The sequence below is a fragment of the Montipora capricornis genome, chromosome 6, assembly GCF_036669925.1.
Source record: "Montipora capricornis isolate CH-2021 chromosome 6, ASM3666992v2, whole genome shotgun sequence".
NCBI lineage: Eukaryota > Metazoa > Cnidaria > Anthozoa > Scleractinia > Acroporidae > Montipora > Montipora capricornis.
Genome location: NC_090888.1, coordinates 18113873 through 18133872, shown reverse-complemented (window position 1 = coordinate 18133872; position 20000 = coordinate 18113873). Strand labels below are relative to the sequence as shown.

General features: G+C 40.5%; 1 pseudogene; it reads left to right on the top strand.

The window, feature by feature from the left end:
- Positions 1–164: 164 nt before the first annotated feature.
- LOC138051685 (ATP-binding cassette sub-family C member 4-like) overlaps positions 165–20000 on the top strand; it is a 20281-nt pseudogene continuing 445 nt past the window's right edge.

The following is a 20000-nucleotide window of genomic DNA, read 5'->3' as shown; positions in this document are numbered from 1 at the left end:
ATAGATTTAGTCAAAAAAAATTTCTTAAGTTAAAAATCAATTTCAAGAGCAGTCGAATGCACGTGCTGCCTGCTAGGCGCGCATGCTCTCTATATCATTTCGTAACTACCTTTAACCTTCTAGGATCTCTGCGACGGAAAAAGTGGTAAACCATTCTTTGAAACATGCCACAGCCTACCGAGAAGCAAAATCCAAGAGATGCTGCAAACTGGCTGTCAGTCATCTTCTTCTGGTGGATGAATGACGTGTTGAAATTAGGCAACAAACGACCACTGACCGACAACGATTTGTTTCCTCTTCTCGAAGATTGTAAAGCTGAGGTTCTCGTGGAGGACGCTGAGAAGTACTGGCTCGAAGAATTAAAAAGATGCCAATCCGGGAAAAGGAAACCACGCTTATGGAAAGCAATGACCAGCCTTATTCCCTGGAAATCAGGTCTTGTGATGATAATTTTGAAAATCCTAGAGTCGTTAAGTAGTGCCTTACAACCTCTCTGCCTTTGGCTGCTGCTAAAAACCTTGAACGATGGACCAAATCAGGACTTGAAGTTTGCGTTCATGTACGTGGCACTTTTGGGAGCGACAAGTGTAATGAAAGCTTTAACGGGTTATCACTATGACTACCTCACTGAACTCTGGGGATTAAAAATGAAGGTGGCGTTAATCGGACTTGTACATAAGAAGGTGAGCTTCGTCATTATATGAATTGGGCTTGATTTTATACTTAAGGCGGGTCAAAACGGTTTCAACAATTTGGAGGGCATGTGTTATTAGAAAGATTAATTATATTCTACAACACCGTTTCACTTAATGGCAATGATATGGTACCATAGGAAACGCCAATAATTGCTTAACAAGAAGTACATATTAATGTGACGCAAAAATTACCATGCCAACAAATGAACCATCTAGAAACACCCTACATTTTGTGTTTAAGTGCTTGTATCGCAAAAACGAACTCGGTGACCCCCATTTATTATTATTAAAAAGTGATTCAAGACGAAACTCTCTGCAAAGTTTAAAATAAATCTCTGGAGGGGATTCAGAGCAACGTTAAATTTTTCAATTGTGAAGGTGGCTATGGATCTGCTCCAGAGAATTTTTTTTAACTTTGCAGAAACTTTTTTCCTAGCGTGCTAATCACTCTCCAACAATAAGATATGGGGTTGACGAGTTCGTTTTTGAGATATATGCGTCAAAAAAATATACATGTATATATAAATTACAAAAATATAAAGGACGAGGCATAGATGAGGTTACCTAGAGTCATCTAGTCTGGACACTTGAGCAAAGGCATCGTATTAGACAACCTACATTGTAGCGCACTGTTTAGAATATTCGCTTTTTAAATCGATTCTAAACTTAACGGAAGCGGCAAATAATTAAACCCATTGGATAAACTATTTCTAACAGCCTGTAGTAACTCAGCAGGTTCATACATGTCCAAATAAAATTCAGGTGCGACGAGAGAGAGTCTAACGCTCTTTAGCTTTTTTTTCATTGCTGTTCGACAATCAGATTAGGGAGAAAGCGACTCAAAATTAGCCTGATTCTCAGACGGTCCAGATCGCTTGTGTCACGCACTCTTCTCCCTTTCTCCTCTGGTGGACTGGTGGACAATGGCTGATACCACAGGTAACCCAGGCTCACTGTGTGTGACACATAGGTAAATATAGAGAACATATGAAGCGAAGTTTAGATCTGGAAGTTTGCAATAAAATGGAAATAAAAATCAATGAAACTTACCATGTGGTGAGTTGTTGTTGTCTTTAATACGTACACGAAGTTTCGGGAAAAATGGTCCCCGTTCACCTTCCTTCATAGTATAGTGACAAGGTAAGGGACGGAAGCCAGCGTCGGGACTCCGATCGACCCAAAAAAAGCACAATTTTTTTCGCGAAAATCGAATCCAGTCGCTAAATAAGCACGCCAGGCTCGTGGAACATGAATTTCTCTAAACCATAAATCCTCTGAAGCATCTCCAGGTAGCAACGCGAAGCCACCAGACTCCGTAGAACTTGTAAGTTAACCTGTTAAAATGGCGGCCAGAAACCGTTGTCCTCGCAAAGTGTCCAATTCAAAATGGCACTGAACTCGGGACGCCTGGTGACGAGTATAATAAGTTCTGGAGGGAGGGGAGTCCCAAATTGCTAAACAAAACTCACTGAGAAATCTGGGACTCCCCTTCCTCTAGGGGGACTTAATATACTCATCACCAAGCGTCCCGAGTTCAGCGCCATTTTGAATTGGACACTTTGCGAGGACAACGGTTTCTGGCCGCCATTTTAGCAGGTTAACTTACAAGTTTTACGTAGTCTGGTGGCTTCGCGTTGCTACTTGGAGATGCTTCAGTGGATTTATGGTTTAGAGAAATTCATTTTCCACGAGCCTGGCCTGTTTATTTAGCGACTGGATTCGATTTTCGCGAAGAAAAACGTGCTTGTTTTGGGTCGATCGGAGTCCCGACGCTGGCTTCCGTCTCCTACCTTGTCACTATACTATGAAGGAAGGTGATCGGGGACCATTTTCCCCGAAACTTCGTGAACGTATTAAACACAAAAACACCTCACCACATGGTACGTTTCATCGATTTTTATCTCCATTTTCTTGCAAATTTTCAGACCTAAACTTCGCCTCATATGTTCTGTATATTTACCTATGTGGCACACACAGTTAGCCTGGGTTACCTGTGCTGATACAATAGTCTTCATCCACAACTATTCCTATCAAATTTCGTCCGATGGCAACATATTTCGCCAGTAACCATTTCCGAGTAAAGACTCCGGCGAAGAATACACGATATTTACAAACTTATCGTCTCCTATAGACCTAGCTCTGATGCTCAGATTCCGAAGAAAATTCGCCTGGTCTTCCGTTAGGCTTACGAGTCGTGAAATGACAATATATATTGGATTGGATGTAAATCCGTGATTGAACTTGGAAAGTTTGGCGTGTACCAAGGGAGCCATCTGAAACACCAACGACTTTCCGAACCCCGTTGACAAGTTTAAAACAACAACCTCTCTTGAAATAAAAGCTTTAAGAGCATTCATCTGTTCGGGAAAAAGTTTCTCCACACCAAAGATTTGGCAAACTTTCTCAACAGCACCCTGAAATCCTCTTAGGTTTTCCGCCATTTTAATTACAAACATTTTACCTTCCTTAAATTCCTGACTTTAAAGAAAATGGTAAACTCGATTGGATTGGTGTAAAAAAACAGTAGAACCATGATGTCAGGAACATGATCTTGAATAAAGTCCATCAGACGGGAAAGGGAGAAGAGTGCATGACAAGAACGACCCCGACCGTCTGAGAATCCGGCTAATTCAAAATTAGCTCTTCAGGCAATTGGGTTCTTCTCCTTCCCACAAAATATACCAAGTACATTTTTTCTTTCTCACAGCTTCTGTCACTAAGTCGTTGTAGCCTGGAGTCCACGTTGTCTGGGAACACTATAAACCTAGTCTCGAATGACGCACAAAAGATCGAGAAGTCTTTAAACTGTGTTGGCATTATGTTGTTAGCGCCGCTAGAAATTGTAAGCAATCTGCTGATCTTGTGGTACCTGAATGGCTGGAAAGCCCTCCTTGGCGCTTCTTTTCTCATCGTCTTAGTCGCCGTTCAAATGTTAATGGCGAGAAAAGCCGCAAACCTGAGAATGAAGGCGGCCACTTATACAGACAAACGGCTCGCAATCATGAATGAAATCATCTCTGGAATACGAGCGGTGAAGATGCATGCATGCTTGGGAGTGGAACTTTACAGACATGGTCCGTCACCTCCGCAGGTAATATACTAGCCAGAATAAGTAGCAGTTGTGTTTCCACCACAAAAACACCTTGTCGTTTTTGGGCATAAGGTGGGCCAGCTGTCTTGAGATTTCGAACAACCGCAGCCCACTAAAAGATTAATAATTCTAGGGAACAAAAAAAAAAGTTGTTTGACTGTGTTTCGGATGTAAATAATGCATCTGTCACTTTAACCTTAGCGCCCCCGCCCACCCAGAAAAACATGGGGCATGGGTGGGGTTTGTGGGTGTTTCATTTTCCCGAGGGGGTGGGGGATTAATGGGGGATTAATTGATTTTTTTTTTGCGTTGCTTTCCCAGAGAGGTGGGGGTTAGTACATTTTGGCCTTTGCTTTTCCCTATGGGGTGGGGGGTTAGTACATTTATGTCCGTTGCCTTGTCCGAGCAAGAAGGAGTAAGGGCACTTAAATAACCGGTTGGAAAGGGGTCAGAATATGCACAGTAGGACGTAGGAAGGATTGACAGGCCTACACAACTTTTGTACCGTATTTTCGGTCTTTGACCTCTTTAAAGCTTTGCTCTAACGAGCATTTCTTTTAAGGGTTTTTCCCTATGAAAAGATATGAGTGGTGGTTCTTTGAAAATGTGCCGTAGAGAAGTCTGTTTTTGTATGAAGTGTCAATTTTTTCAGTAAAACACGTTTAAGATTTGACACTGCCGGGTGATACTGTGTCACAAATGGCAAGATGCCTTTAGGGATTTCATTCCTTTACTTCAGCGCTGATTCCCTTTCTATGAATTTGAAGTCTGATAGGAGTGTCTCAATCAGACGTTTTGGATAGCCTCGATCACGGAGACGTGATTTGAATTTGTAAATGTTCTCTTCAAAAGTTGTTCTTGAAGAATTAGTGCGCAGAGTGCTTAAGGGCCTGGTGGGTGGCTGGAGGAAAAATGAGTGAAATGAATAGTTTCATTCGGCTTTAAGACTGTTTTTATATCCAGAATGGATTGATTTTGGAAGCGTTTGCCTTTTTATACAACATTGTCTAGAAATGTGGCTTCAGTGTTTGAGATCTCAGCCGTAAACTTGATGGTAGGGTGGTGTGAGTTTGCTTGTGTGATGAACTTGTCTATGTTCGGTTTCGCTGGAAAACTGTCGGAAACACTGCAAAAAAGCAGTTTTCATAAAACGTTGCATTTTGAGGCTAAAACGAACGATTTGCACAATTTTGCAATGTTACTATAATTTAAATTTTTTTAAAAGTTAAAAAGTTTTACAAACTCGGAGCTAAAAGTTAAAAACTTATGAAATATTTCGTCCGTTTTTCAACCGGACTTCATCAGTCAATGATATGAATGTTAAAAAGATGAATTTTAAAAAGGTTTTTAACGCCTCTTGTGGGTTAGAATTGTGTCATAGATGGCTGCTAATTCGTAACCATTGTCTCTGTTTAACGCCGGTTTCGTAAGTTTAATTTGAATAGCTTCTTTTATCCTGCGTTTGAAGGTGTTAACTTCGGTTGATAGTACTTTTGTTTTATTTGGGTCCACCGAGTGGCCCTCCAGGCGACAATGCTCGTGAATAGCTGATGAACTTCTTGATTGGTGTTCTTTCACTCTGATTTCCAGAGAGCGGGCCGTTTCGCCAACGTACTCCTTGTTACACTTCTCACAATGGATCTGGTACACAGTACCGCATTTCTTGAGATTGACAGTTGTGAATGGTTACGAATTAGCAGCCATCTATGACACAATTCTAACCCCCAAGAGGCGTTAAAAACCTTTTTAAAATTCATCTTTTTAACATTCATATCATTGACTGATGAAGTCCGGTTGAAAAACGGACGAAATATTTCATAAGTTTTTAACTTTTAGCTCCGAGTTTGTAAAACTTTTTAACTTTTATTATGCTTCCGGAGCAGGAAACAAATGTTTTTGATTATATTTAAATTTTTTTATTATTTTGTTATGATAAACGGTAGGATGTCAGCAAAGCAGAGATAGATAAGTTCATCCGCCAACCGTCAAATTTACCGTGCTGATTGAGACACTCCCATCAGACATCGAATTCATAGAAAGCAAATCAGCGCTGAAGCAAAGGAATGAAATCCCTAGAGACATCTTGCCATTTGCGCCACAGTGTTTGAAAGAAATCCCCACACACTACATCAAAGAAATGCTAAGAATCATACTCAAAGAGAATTCTTTCCACTTTAACGGAAAGAACTATCTACAAATCCGCGGTACCGCCATGGGTACTGAAATGGCCTTTGCCTTTGCAAATATCTTTATGGCCGATCTTGAGACACAGATTCTAAGCAAAAACGTCATAGAGCCAATGATTTGGAAGCGATATATTGACGACATTGGCTAAATGACGTTTTTGCTTAGAATCTGTGTCTCAAGATCGGCCATAAAGATATTTGCAAAGGCAACGGCCATTTTAGTACCCATGGCGGTACCGTGAATTTGTAGATAGTTCTTTCCGTTAAACTGGAAATTCTCTTTGACTATGAGTCTTAGCATTTCTTTGATGTAATTTGTGGGGATTTCAGGGTTACCTTTGTTAACGTTTTCGTATGCTTTGCATCATGTAGTGATTCCTTCTTCCTGTGGGGGATTACTTGATTTTTTTTTTTTGCGTTGCCTTCCCAGAGAGGTGGGGGTTAGTACATTTTGGCCTTTGCTTTTCCCTATGGGGTGGGGAATTAGTACATTTAAGTCCGTTGCCTTGTCCGAGCAAGACGGATTAAGGACACTTTAATAACCCGGATGGAAAGGGGTCAGAATATACACAGTAAAAAGTAGCAAGGATTGACAGCCCTACACAACTTTTGTACCGTATTTTAGGTCTTTGACCTCTTTAAAGCTTTACTCTTACGAGCATGTCTTTTAGGGATTTTTCCCTATGAAAAGATATGACTGGTGGCTCTTTTAAAGTTCTCGTATGCTTTGTATCCTGCAATGGCGTTCTACGGAATCCTACAAGAATGATGCGTGCACGCATCATTTTCGCATCCCGGTAGGAAATAGAGTTTTAAAGCAACCATGAAACAAATAAGACAATTCCTAAATCCCTTCTACGAGTGGACCTGGTCTCAGGAGACTCGACTCTCGCCTGGTAAACAAGTTTTTTCCTAGGAGTGACTTATAAATCCAGTTAACACAAACGATACCGTACAACTTTAGCCAAACAGTCCAACTTTTGAATGGCCTTTTTTCGCTTTTAACTCTGTGTTTGGTTTGACAATCTATGAATAAACTCAATGTTCAGAATTAAAAAAAAAAGTTGGGACTTCTTTTAAGGGCGTGGGTTCTGCTGGAAGCAGGCTGGTATATTATATTTATATATTTTTTCTAATCATTTTTCTTTTCTTTTCCTTAATCTGTTTACAGGAAGGAGATGGCAATAATTCGTTTAAAAGGCTTAATTGTATCAATGTTACTTGTTCTGTTCTTCACAACACTTCCTATTGCCACCTTGGTTTCAGTAACAACTCTGATATTGACTGGAACTCACTTGTCATCATTTGCAATATTCACACTTCTTCTAAGCTTTACAATATTACGATCCATATTTTGCTACAACGTGGCTTTCACCATGCTAGTTGCTTCGGACGGTGAGGTAGCACTCAATAGAATACAGACATTCCTGATGGAAAAGGTAACGGAGTTCGAAGGAATCGGAGAAAACAACACCTACGATCAAAATGATAACGGCAACCTTGCGGTACAGAATTATAAACATGAAACGAAAATGAAAATGGCTGTCCAGTTAGACAGTTACAGACAAAGAAATGACTATTTGAGCGGAGCACAAACGTGTATTGGCGATTCTCCATCGAAAATGGAACTGGTGACACCAGGAGTATCCGCCACTAGCACAGAGCCTTATGTCTCAATTTCTAAAGCGTCCTGTACTTGGAACCAAGAAATTTTGACTAACACATTGAGTGACATAACTCTTAATGTACGCAATGGTAACCTGATTGCAATAACAGGGGCAGTTGGAAGTGGTAAATCCTCTCTATTAACAGCTATTCTTGGAGAACTTCCCCTACATAAAGGATCAATATCGTACCACGGAAAGGTAGCCTATGTTCCTCAAATACCTTGGGTATTTTCTGGCTCAATACGAGAGAACGTCTTGTTTGGATTGGCTTTTAACGAAGAGAAGTTTCAACAGGTTGTTCACATATGTGAGTTGACGAAAGACTTGGCGAACTTCGCAAATGGCGACCTCACGGAAATCGGGCAGCGGGGTGTTACCCTTAGTGGAGGTCAGAAGGCAAGAGTGGGTTTGGCTCGTGCAGTGTATTCAGACGCTGATATTTACCTGCTTGACGATCCACTGAGTGCAGTCGATACTAAAGTAGGAAAACAACTTTTTCAGAGTTGCATACTAGGTCACTTATCGGGTCATATTCGTTTGCTGGTCACACACCAGTTGCAATATTTGAAAGATGTGGATCGCGTCCTTGTGATGGAGAACGGTTCAATCATTCACCAAGGGAAGTACGCTGAAATTCTAGACGTCGACCAGGGAGCGTTTGGGGGAGTAGCAAGATATCCCGAGCAATGTGTAGATGGACCTGGACTCCCAGAGAAAGTCAGACTACAGAAGATTAATGACAATGGGATTATACAGAAGGAGCGTGAAGGGCCATCGATCCCCTCAATCAATGCATGCAATATTCCTGGGATTGCTCAGCAACAAACCCCAGATATGAAATTGATTAAACCAGTCCAAGATAATAAAGGGATGATCGATACTCAGCAAGATTTTTCAGTATCGATCGTCACAGGCTCGAAAGGATCAGCAGGGGGTAAAGATAGTGAGGCGTTTAAAGGAGAAGATAACAAAGCATTTAGACCTGATCCACAACCGAAGAAGGAAATAATTCACCAGGAACTGTCTGAGCCCTTTGAGAATGGTCCTGGTGTTAACGAAGACGAATTTCATGATAAAGGTATGGCCAAGAAGTCAATGAATGAACCTTCTGTCTCATCTGTAGCAGGAGAGCCAAACGTTTATGTTAACGAAGCCCTCGCACATGGTTTTGATCCACCCATACGGAATACAATAGTCTTGCGGACTACTGATTCCCTAGCAGTCTCAAAAATGAGTGAGGAGTTAGTGGCCGATCTTGAGGAACGACCAATCGTTGATTTAAAAGAAGACGAGGAAACCAAGAGTATAGGAACTGTGACCTTTAGACTGTACTGGAACTATTTTAAGGAAGGACTGCCCGTTTCCGGGATAACACTGCTTGTAATTTCCCAATTGTTTGCACAAGGTAAGGCTGATTCAATAACTTGAAAATTATTTTTGTGACACATACTATATTACGACCACTCAGTAAGATGAAACACTCGTAAAATCGTTTTATTGCAAAAACGTCTAATTTTGGGGCTGAGGCTGAGGCTGAACGTTCTTGTTTTTTGTTTGGCGATTTGAGACTGAAAACCTTCTTGACATTTTCCTAAGGCGCTCTGTCATGCTCAAAACTGAGTACAAATCTAAACTAGTATTTTAGATCACACGTACAACACATCTGACAACCCACTGAGAAGCTTCAAACAACAAAGAACTTCAATGGTTATTGACAACAAAACAACATCTTTATTGATGCAAAGACGTTGTTCAGTGTTTTGAAGTTTGACTAAAATAGCGTGACACTATCTCTTAAAGTCGTGTGGTGTACTAAGTTCATCTGCAAACTGAGTTGCAGAGTACCATGCAAAACGGAAACCACATTGTTATTGTTTAAAAAACGCCCCCAAGTATGTATTTGAGATAATTGTCGTGTTAGACTACATTTATTTTTCGTTTAGTGATAACTGATTCTCAGCCTGGGTATGTACTTAGTATGTTCTTAAAATTATGATTATTCTAAGCCTGAACGTTGTTATAAAAATGTTGTTATAACAAAAACACTGTATTATGTGTTAAAGAATTTATGGATTGGATAATCGTGAGACACTAGCATAGCGAATAGAAACTTGATTTTTCTTTTGGTTTTGGTACGGTATAATTTTATAGTAAAGGGACAAATGTCGCAAACATATTTCAAAGTAAAAAAGCGTTCAGCAAAAGGTGTACTGTGTGTTTCGATTTTATTCTGATAATTAGTATTAACACAGTTATTGCTGTCATAAAGAAATAATTGAGGATAAAAGTACACTACACGATTTAATGAAAGCAAGGTACAATACAATACAATACTTTATTAACACTCCCTAAGGGGGCTTTTCATTGATAATGTACAATTAAAAATTAAGTATATAAAATATAAAAATATACTATTGTAATAAAGTCAAATGCAACATGTATAAGTATGTATTAACTAATTAAAAATTCATTTAAAGGATATTTCCTTATATCAGTAGGCTAATTGTTCCATATATTAACAACACGATATGAGAATGATCTTTGTCCTGTAGTGGTCTTAAAAAGAGGGATGTTTAATAATTGTGAATTTCTAGTGTTTCTTTTACTAACATCCCCTCTGCAAATAAACTTATTACATAAATAGTTCGGAGCAAGGCCAGTCATACATTTAAAGGCAAGTGTTGCATCACGATAATATAAGTAATTTTTAACAGGTAACCATTTAAGGTTCTTAAGTACCGGTGTAATATGATCATATTTTCGTGTATCACTTACAATACGTGCAGCAAAATTGTAACCTTTTGTAATTTGTTTACATTAGACATAGTCGTATTTGACCACACAGAAGAGAAATAGTATAGTTTGCTAAAAACTAGTGCATTAATTTATTGTTATCAGTTCATTCTTGAAAATATGCTTCACGCGGCTTATTTGAACAAGTGTAGATATATATGATGACACTGTATTTATCGTGTGTTCATTAAAAGTCAAGTAATTATCAAATGTAACACCAAGATCCTTGACAAAGTCAGCAGGTACTAGTTCTTTGCCTAATAATAATATGTGAAATTCTGGTAACTTTTCTAACATCTGCCGGCTTCCATACACAATTAATTTAGTCTTTTCTGGATTCAGTAACGAACCGTTCTGAAAACACCAATTACGAAAATTGTGGAGATCTTCATTCACAGCAGCAACGGCATCATCACCATCTTTGACATTAAAAGACATATATATCTTTGTATCATCAACATAACATTCGGTAGAGCAGTTTCTTGGTACATTTGATAAATCTTTGACAGATATTGTAAATAGTAACGGTCCCATTATGCTGCCTTGTGGAATACCGCTGACTAGTGGTAGCGCATCAGAAAGAGTGGAATTTATGCGCACCCTTTGATTCCTATTAGACAAGTAACTATGAAACCATCGAAAGGCAAGAGTTGAAACAACAACATCGCGTAATTAGGTAGTGTTTGCAGGAAAGATATCGCGTAATTAGGTCGTGTTTGCAGGAAAGATATTCCACTTGTAGAAAAGTTGAGGAAACTTTGAAGGGTTCCTACCATCTTTTGGGTGATAGTGGAAAACACAACTCCCTCAACAGATTTCGGAGTGGATAGAACGTTCACAAATCCACATGATTGCCATCTAAGCTCCATCTAAACTTTGAATGAATGACCACCGGAAGCGTTGCGCGATTTAAATTCTCACCATTGACTCTTCTTTCATTGAAAGTTTCTTCAATTTTACTAAAATGAACACTGTTCCAGTTTGCCTCTTAGCTCCAAATTGGTGGTTGTCCAGAATAGCTGAGATGTCACATGACCAACAGACTGCGACGAACACCCATGTCGTTTATGGTAGTTTAGTGGCGGTGGCCCTTGTTGTCATGACAATGTCGTCTTTCTTCTTTTACTACCTCCTCCTCAAAGCGGCTGAAAACCTTCACAGTAAAATGACGGTGGCGACTATCAAGGCACCTGTAAAGTTCTTTGATTCGACCCCAGCTGGGCGTATCCTGAATCGGTTTTCCAAAGATATTGGTTGTATGGATGACGTATTGCCACCGTTATTTCTTCAAGCTCTTATATACTGCCTCTTCTCCGTCAGCGCTATTTTCGTTCCAGTTGCAACAAACTACTGGCTCTTCTTGGCCCTTCTACCAATAATTGGAATATTTGTTTACTTTGCACGTTATTATCTGAGGTCCTCTAGAGATCTGAAGAGAATTGAAGCGATCAAATGCAGCCCTGTATACTCACACATCACGGAAACAGTAAATGGCCTGGAAATAGTGCATACTTCAAACATGAGCAAGACATTTTTGGAAAGACTAAAAAGGTTAGTCTTCATTTAACCATTTGATTCATTTAAGAGTGTATAAGTAACGAAATACATGACTTTACTAAAAACAAGGATTCTCCAGACAGAGCAGGGAACTCCTTGTCTAAGGGCTCGTTCAAACGTTTACGTTGAAAAGAATCTAACAACTAGTTTTACGGTCTGACAAGCTTACAACGATGACTGCAGCTATTTACAATAAAAAAAATCATGTTTTCTCGTGATGTGGGGTCTGACAACCGACGGCAATTGAAGTCAACCATTCTCTAGGGTCAGTTATCAGTTAAACCCCCCCCCCCCCCCCCCCTTCCCCTTTGTCTATCGTTAGTGGCATTTCGTGCTTACCCTCTCAGTCCTGAGTGTATACCGCTATACCACGAGCAATGGTTTTTTTTCCTATGAGTATGGCCCTTCAGGCCACCGGAGCTCCGCTAACTGCTAATTGTAATCTTCTCGATGGATCTCAGACCCCAGAGAGCTACTGAATTTAAGGAACTTAATCAAATAAGTCAACTTATCCCAAAACCAGGAAGAATTTCATCAAGTTCGCCCTCTCTAACGATGTTAGCATGACTTCCAGCCCTCCACTGTTCTACAAAACTGGAGTGCTTTATAATACTCTAATCGATCATTATCCTATTTATGGTTCTGAATGAAATGCCAATGTACTGAAGTAACACTTTCCAGTCAAGAAAAAAAGGATAAGACACTCATCCTTGGATCCCTAGTTCTATTCTTTAACTTATGAGACGTCGTGACAGGATTCATAAAAGGTCCCGTAGAACTTGTGATGTAGCACAATGGTCTACGTATATATCACATAGAAACGAAGTAACTTACACCGTCTAGAAAAACGGGACATATTAGTTGCGGTTACACGGGGCACGTTTACTGCGGTAAATGGCCCTTTTACCGCGGGAAACTGCATTTAGTGCGTGTGACCGACATTTCCCCAAGGTAAATTTGCCGTGGTAAATTTCCATGGATACGTAGCCTCTGTACAATGAATACACCCTTTGGCCGCTATCGTTTCAAGCGAATGCCATTTGGTATAAGTTCAGCGCCAGACGTATTCCAAGAGAAGAATGAAGCCTTGTTGGGAGACATTAGTGGTGTGGAGATCAGCTTTGATGACATTATTGTTGCTGCCCGTGACGGGTAAAATGTTTCACGTCCAACTCCTGAAGCTTTACTTTCAGTTTCTCATGTAGGGAGTATTGCACTCATCGAGGAGGATGAATGACAGGCTGAACACAGTCATCCAGCTCAATGTGGTACTCCCCTTAAAGCTTCTGAAAAGAGCTCGTGAAGGTAATGTCAAATTTAAGGCTGCACAGCTGCAAAACAAAGTCCGTGAAGTCAAGTATATGGGCAACATCTTGTCTTAATCAGGACTGAAACCTGATGTGAAGAAAGTTCGCGCCATCACACAGTTGCCTTCACCTCCGGGCAAAGAAGGGCTGCAGAGGTTCCTTGGTGTGATAAATTACGTCTCCCATTTTATTCCCAATCAGAAATTACCGCTTCCTTGCGAAGTGCATTAAAGAAAGATGTTGTGTGGCTCTGGTCACATGAAGATACTCAAGGAGTGGACTGTCTGAAACAAATTATATCCAGTCAGCCTGTCCTGACGACCCCACAAAGCCAGTGAAACTGCAAGTAGATGCCTCTAAGTCAGGCCTAGGAGCATGTGTCCTCCATGATAGACACGCGATTGCATACGCTTCAAGGTCCCTAACCAAAGCTGAAGAACACGATCCTCAGATATAGAGAGAACTTCTCGCAGTTTTGTTTGGCTGCGAGAGATTTAAACATTATTTGTAAAGTAAGGGCAGCCTGTGATTGCAGAGGCATTTTTCTTGAATCCCCAAGTGATTCATAACGTCTATCACAAGCTCAAGGACCGCAGGGACAAACAGAAGATGTACTACGATCGCAATGCACGAAACAGTGTGTACCCGGATGGGAAACAGCTGGGAGCCAGCCAACTATCACTGCACATCATACAACCTCTATCTCCTACATCGTCTCAACGCCCAATTGCCCTAGTTACCGTCGCAATCGCCGACGCCTGTGAGGGAGGACGCCCCTGGTTCCCGTTAGTACTGCTGAATCAGCCTTGGATGTTGCTGATGAAAGTAGTTCTCCACAGACTCATATAAAATGCACCTCCAGTGGTAGTGCTGTCAAACTGCCATCAACCTGAACGTGTTTGTTTCTCAGTCGATCATCTACTGTACTTACTCAGAAACGTGTGCCCCAACAATTTCAAGATGTGTTTACTGGTCTTGGAACTCGAAAAGCCTTACAGAATCGAACTCAATACTACTATGCAACCAGTACTACACCCCCAAGAAGGAAAAGGTTGACGAGGAGGTCATAAATTGTGTCATTGTAGCTGTCACTGAAGCCACAAATTGGTTTTTCCAGTATGGTGGTAGTCCGCAAACCCTTAGGAGCCCTTGAAATCTGCATAGACCCAGTTCCGACAACGAGCTCGTGAAAAAAAAAATTCTGAAACTCAAAGCAGACAAGATGCGTTTTAGAATGCAAGAGGTACCGTTCTTTGGTCACATACTTACTGCAGACGATTTAGCTCCCAGTCCTGAGAAAATCAGGCCAAGGCTTACTGATGTTACCTCGCTGCAACGTTTCCTTGGGATGGTTAATTATGTTTCCAAGCTTGTGTCCAAGCTATCAGACCATACAGAGTTGTCACGCAGCTTGGCAGTTAAAGATGCTGACTGGAAGTGGCTGCCTGCGCATGACAAAGCTTTTGAGAACCTGTTATCCACTCCTCCAATTCTACGGTACTATGACGTTCCCCTCCCAGTGGTCCTCCAGTGCGATGTGTCTGATACTGGGTTAGGTGCAGTGCTTTTGCAAGAAGGCCTACCAGTTATGTACAGTTCAAGAGCACCATCAGCGACTGAATGTAACTACGCTCAAATAGAAAGGGAACTCTAAGCTATAGTATTTGCTGCGGAGAAATTTGACAAGTACATACAAGCTCGTGATATTCTAGTTCAAAGTGACCACAAGCCCCTGGAGACAATTTTCTCCAAACCACTTCACACTGCGCCAAAACGCCTTTAGCGTACTCTGCTACGGTTACAACGCTATGATCTCCTAATAGCGTGGTGCGTTTGCTTCCCTACCGCTCGTGCCATGTCATTGTAGAAGGTACTACTTACAGACACAATCGTCGTGTTCTGCTTGTCATACCAGCAGACCAATGAGAGTCTCCTACAGTTGAAGCATCAGCGCTATCTTCGAACATTACAGTTGAGTCTGATGTTGCTCCAGCTCAGATTCCACAACCAAGTAAGCTGACTTACCTACCTCTGCTCTTACAGCATCATCACGTGCACCTTCGCACCGTAGCCAGAGAAATGTTTGCAGGCCTGCATGACATGCTGACGATCAGACTCAATAGGTCTGTTCATTTCGTTCTAACCTGAAAGTCATTTTTTTGATCAAAGAAATTAACTTAGTTAGGACAACTTTTTCTTTTGTCCTACGTTTGTTTTTTTTAAGAAAGGGGATGTAACGTAATGCCTTCATTCGTTGATCACGTTGACTTTGAATCATGTGACCATTTTGTGTGTAATTTCGCTTCGCACATGGTCACCATTAAAAAAGCTGTGTTGTGTTTTTACTAGCATTTTATGTCCGCTTCGGTTTGTTACTCACATGAAGCATTGGGAATGAGACTTCAAGATCTTTCCCCGCCCTAAAGTGAAGGGAAAGGTCATGGAAACGAGGTCAATCGCTGATTTAGTTTCTCTTCTGTAAAAGAACCGCCAGACGTTAAAGCCATAAACAAGACGTATACTGCGATAGTATCTAAAGCAATACAAAAAATCGTTTTAAAATGAGAAAGGCAATTGTTTTAACTACAATGTAATTGCGATATTCCATATACTTGACCAAAGTGTAAGAAGTTATGACACCTTCCCCCACCCATTTTCCGAGATTACAGCGCTCCACATGTGTCAAAGCGGTTGGCCTTCCTTCCTTTCAAAATCTCAACGGCCATATTGATTTTCCCATCATTGCCTTGTTTTCTACCTTCTTTAATTTGTAATTCTCTTTCTAGGTATCAGGACGAAAATACACAAGCCTTTTTCATGGCAGTGTCTGCTAATCGTTGGTTGAGCGTACGCTTTGATCTGCTATCTGGTGTGTTTGCCACGATTGTTGCAGTGGCTGCCATTTTGGCTTCGGAAAATCCTGGTAAGTAAGTAAGTTAGTCCGAACCCAAAATGGCACAAATCCTTTTATAGAGAAATATTATGAAGTTATTTTTCCTAAAGAATTTTGTTTCATTTGCTCATTTGCTTTTCATAAGTGCCATTTAAGATTCCTTTTTCATTAACGCAAGACTTTGCCCACTGTTTTCCCCGCTGAAAACATGGCCGGGTTCTGAAGTTAGTTTTTACATACAAGTTGAGCTGGAAATCGGCAGCTGTTTACCGGTTATTAGAGGAATGCACATCTGAAACGGATTTGAATTGGGGAGACAGGATGGCTTAATGGTTATCAACCGCTCCTTCCACCTCTGCCACCCACGCTCAACCCTGGCCTCGAGATCGTATATGGGCTGAGTTTCAGTCGATCTCAATCTGACTCCGAGGGTTTTTCTCCGGGTACTCCTGTTTTCCTCCCTCATCGAAATCGACTCTAGATTAAAAACATCGATCCGGATGGATAACGTCGTATAGGGATAACCTCTGGTATCTCTCCCTTTCATTGTTCATTGAAAGAATAAAGTTGGTATTATGAATAGATTTTGAATATTGATGGGTGCTAAATTATTTCTCACATTGTACATTAGTTTAGAAATTATTTCAACACAAAGGAAAGTAATAGGTAGAATATTACGCTGAATAAATAAAGGAATGGCACGTTCCCTACTGTCAGTTGATTGATGAATTAAGCGGATTCCGAGACCCCTCTTCTGTAAAAGAAGTAACTTATCTAGATCAGCTTTGTTAGCCTGTCTCCAAGAGCTTAAGCCAAAAGTAAGGTATAGATAAATCAAGGACTGATACATTTGAGTAAGGGTTCGCAAAGGCAATAGACGTCGTAATCTAGCTAACATACCTACAGCTTTGCTAACAACCGTAACGACAAGGTTAATTGGTGATTTCCAATTTAAATCTTGATCTTTCACAATATCTAGGTATTCCACACATTCCAGTTGGGTGAATCCCATTTTTTGTTATCCAGAATCATTATTTTTGGTTGAAATGAAAGAAACTTTTTGATAAGGGCGAAAAATGAACTTAAGATTGACTTCTTAATATTAAGCCTTAGATAAATAGCCGTTAGCCAATCTGAAAGTTTCATTAGCTCATCATTTACATTTAATTCAAGAGTTTTAAGGTCCTTATTCACGTAAAGTAAACTGGTATGGTCAGTAAATAATAAAAACTGAAGCAACTCAGAACAAATAATGATATCATTTGAATGTATAAATTATAAGAATAACAATGGTCCTAAACCGGATCCCTGCGGAATCCCACAAGGCATGTTTTGTTTGTCGGAAACGTGTTGATTGCGTACGAAAATTCAAGTACAAAGTAAACCAATCGCTAATAATTCCTCTTACGCCATAATGCTGTAGCTTCTGCAGCAAAATATCGTGGTTCACAGTGTCAAATGCTTTTTTGAGGTCAATAAAAATTCCACACGAAAACAATTTATGGTCCATATTACTCTGGATTGGGTTTACAATATAGAGTGTTGCATGTTGAGTCGCAAACTTCTCGAAAAACCATAATGAGAGGAAGTAAGAATGTTGTGGTTACTCAGGTACGGTTTCAACCGAAAATACACTAATTTTCGAAAAGTCTATTAATGTTAGGTAGTGACATTGATCGATAGTTATTTGGATCAGTCTCATCATCAGATAAGCAGGCATGACTTTCGCAAACGGGTATTTACCCAACTGGATATAAATGATTTCTGCCAAGGGACTGCTATTGATACTTTTATTGTTGGAGAAGAATAAAATACATATGTCTTGTTACTAGGAATCGATACTGTTTGGCTTTCAACCTCAGCTCGAGCCACAGGGGCAAAAAAGAATGACTTAAGATGTGTAGACAAGTATTCTTATAGTAATTAGCAAAATGACGCGATGAAGAAGACAGCTGTCTACCAAATTTTTGACCGACGGAAGCAAAATGTTTGTTAAGAATGTTACAAATTTTACCTGGATTGCTTGGTAGCCCCTCGTCTCTCACAAAGACTTCATTTGGGGTCAGTTTGCGGGGGATGGTATGGTCTGAGGTAAATCCTTGAAGAAACCAATCTGAGAAAACCTGGAAACAACAGCCAAAAGCCAAACATTTCCTCCCTCTTTATTTGTCAACTCGTTCTTCACAAATTGCTTTCAGTAACAGTAGGCTCTTCTCTTTCACAATTCCATTTAACTAGAAGTTCTTTGTTGTTGTTGTTTTGTTTTTGTTTTTTTCTTAGCCTTGGCGGGACTCGCTCTGACATACGCTCTGCAAGCAATGGAAAGCACTCAGTATGGTGTACGATCAGCTTCAGAGGTGGAAAACTTTATGACGTCAGTCGAACGGGTTATGTCGTATACTAAAATCAATTCTGAGCCCGGCTACAGCGCTGAGAACCGTCCTCCAGAGTCCTGGCCAAGTGAAGGAAGCCTGACCATAGAAGATCTTTCTCTGGTTTACTTTGAAGGAGGACCTCGCGTCTTAAAGGATGTCAACGTTCGTGTTTCTTCTAAGGAGAAGGTGGGAGTTGTGGGTCGCACAGGTGCTGGAAAGTCGTCCCTGGTATCGGCGTTGTTCCGCACGCCTGATCCCCTGGGAAAGGTACGTTAATGATCAAGACGAGTGATATTTAATGGTTTTAAAACAGCTTCTGGAGAGGTAAGTCCTTAAACACTATTTTGGGCACTGACATGATTGTTGGTGTTTCCTAATTTGTAAAGCTAGGCAAAATGTCAATAACATTGATTGTGCCGCCAGCACTAAGAACACCGATCAGTTTTCGTTCCATATATTAGTACTAGAACTAGGCAACTAAATTACACTTTTTAAAGATCACAGTCTCCTTCGAACTCTGTTATATATCTCTCAAAGTGTTTCATAGCAACGTTTGAAAATGTAGAACCTGCTATCATCTATTTAACAAATAGATTCCATATTGCGTGTGTCTGTTTTGTAATTCATCACAGATGACGTCGAAATGACGAAAGAAAAAAAGCCCACCTCTAGTGTCACTGATGTGCTTACCACATTTTGTTGTCTTCTATTGTCTATTACTGACGCTACATGGAGACATTTGACTTATATGTTTACATAACGCCAATAAAGAGTAAGCTCTGTCTAGGTATGATGGTTCAAAGAGAACCGAACTAGCGAGAAAGAGCGCGGAACTGAACAATGCCAAGAAAGGCGCCCGCGTGCACGAGAGGCCACTGGCTCAACCAGGAAACAACGGAGTGGCGTAATAAGTTTTTTTTCTATTTGATAGATATATTGAGCTATTGATGAAAATTTCACCTACGCCCTTGTTCTCTAATAGATCACAAGTGAGAGCCAATCAAAATGCGTGCGTTATTGAGCTTATTGTATAACATCTAGTAAGTCTTCAATTCCGCGGGATTAAACAAGTGCTTAGGTTTATAGGGACGAGAGGATACTTTGTTAACAAACCTTACTTGGCTTACGTTTTAGGTCTTAATCGATGGCGTGGATATAGGATCTATTAATCTCCAAGAGGCCAGAAGGTCCATGGCTGTTATAACCCAGGATCCAATACTTTTTGGAGGTACCTTAAAAAGGAACATAGATCCATTCTCAGAATATTCGGATCAAGACCTTTGGACCGCTCTGGAGGAAGTGCAGTTGAAGACGCTTGTTGAGGATCTCCCAGGACAGCTCGAATTCAAACTGAAAGAATCTGGAACAAACTTGAGCGTTGGTGAGAGGCAGCTGGTATGCTTGGCTCGTGCACTGGTGCAGAAGAGTAAGATCAT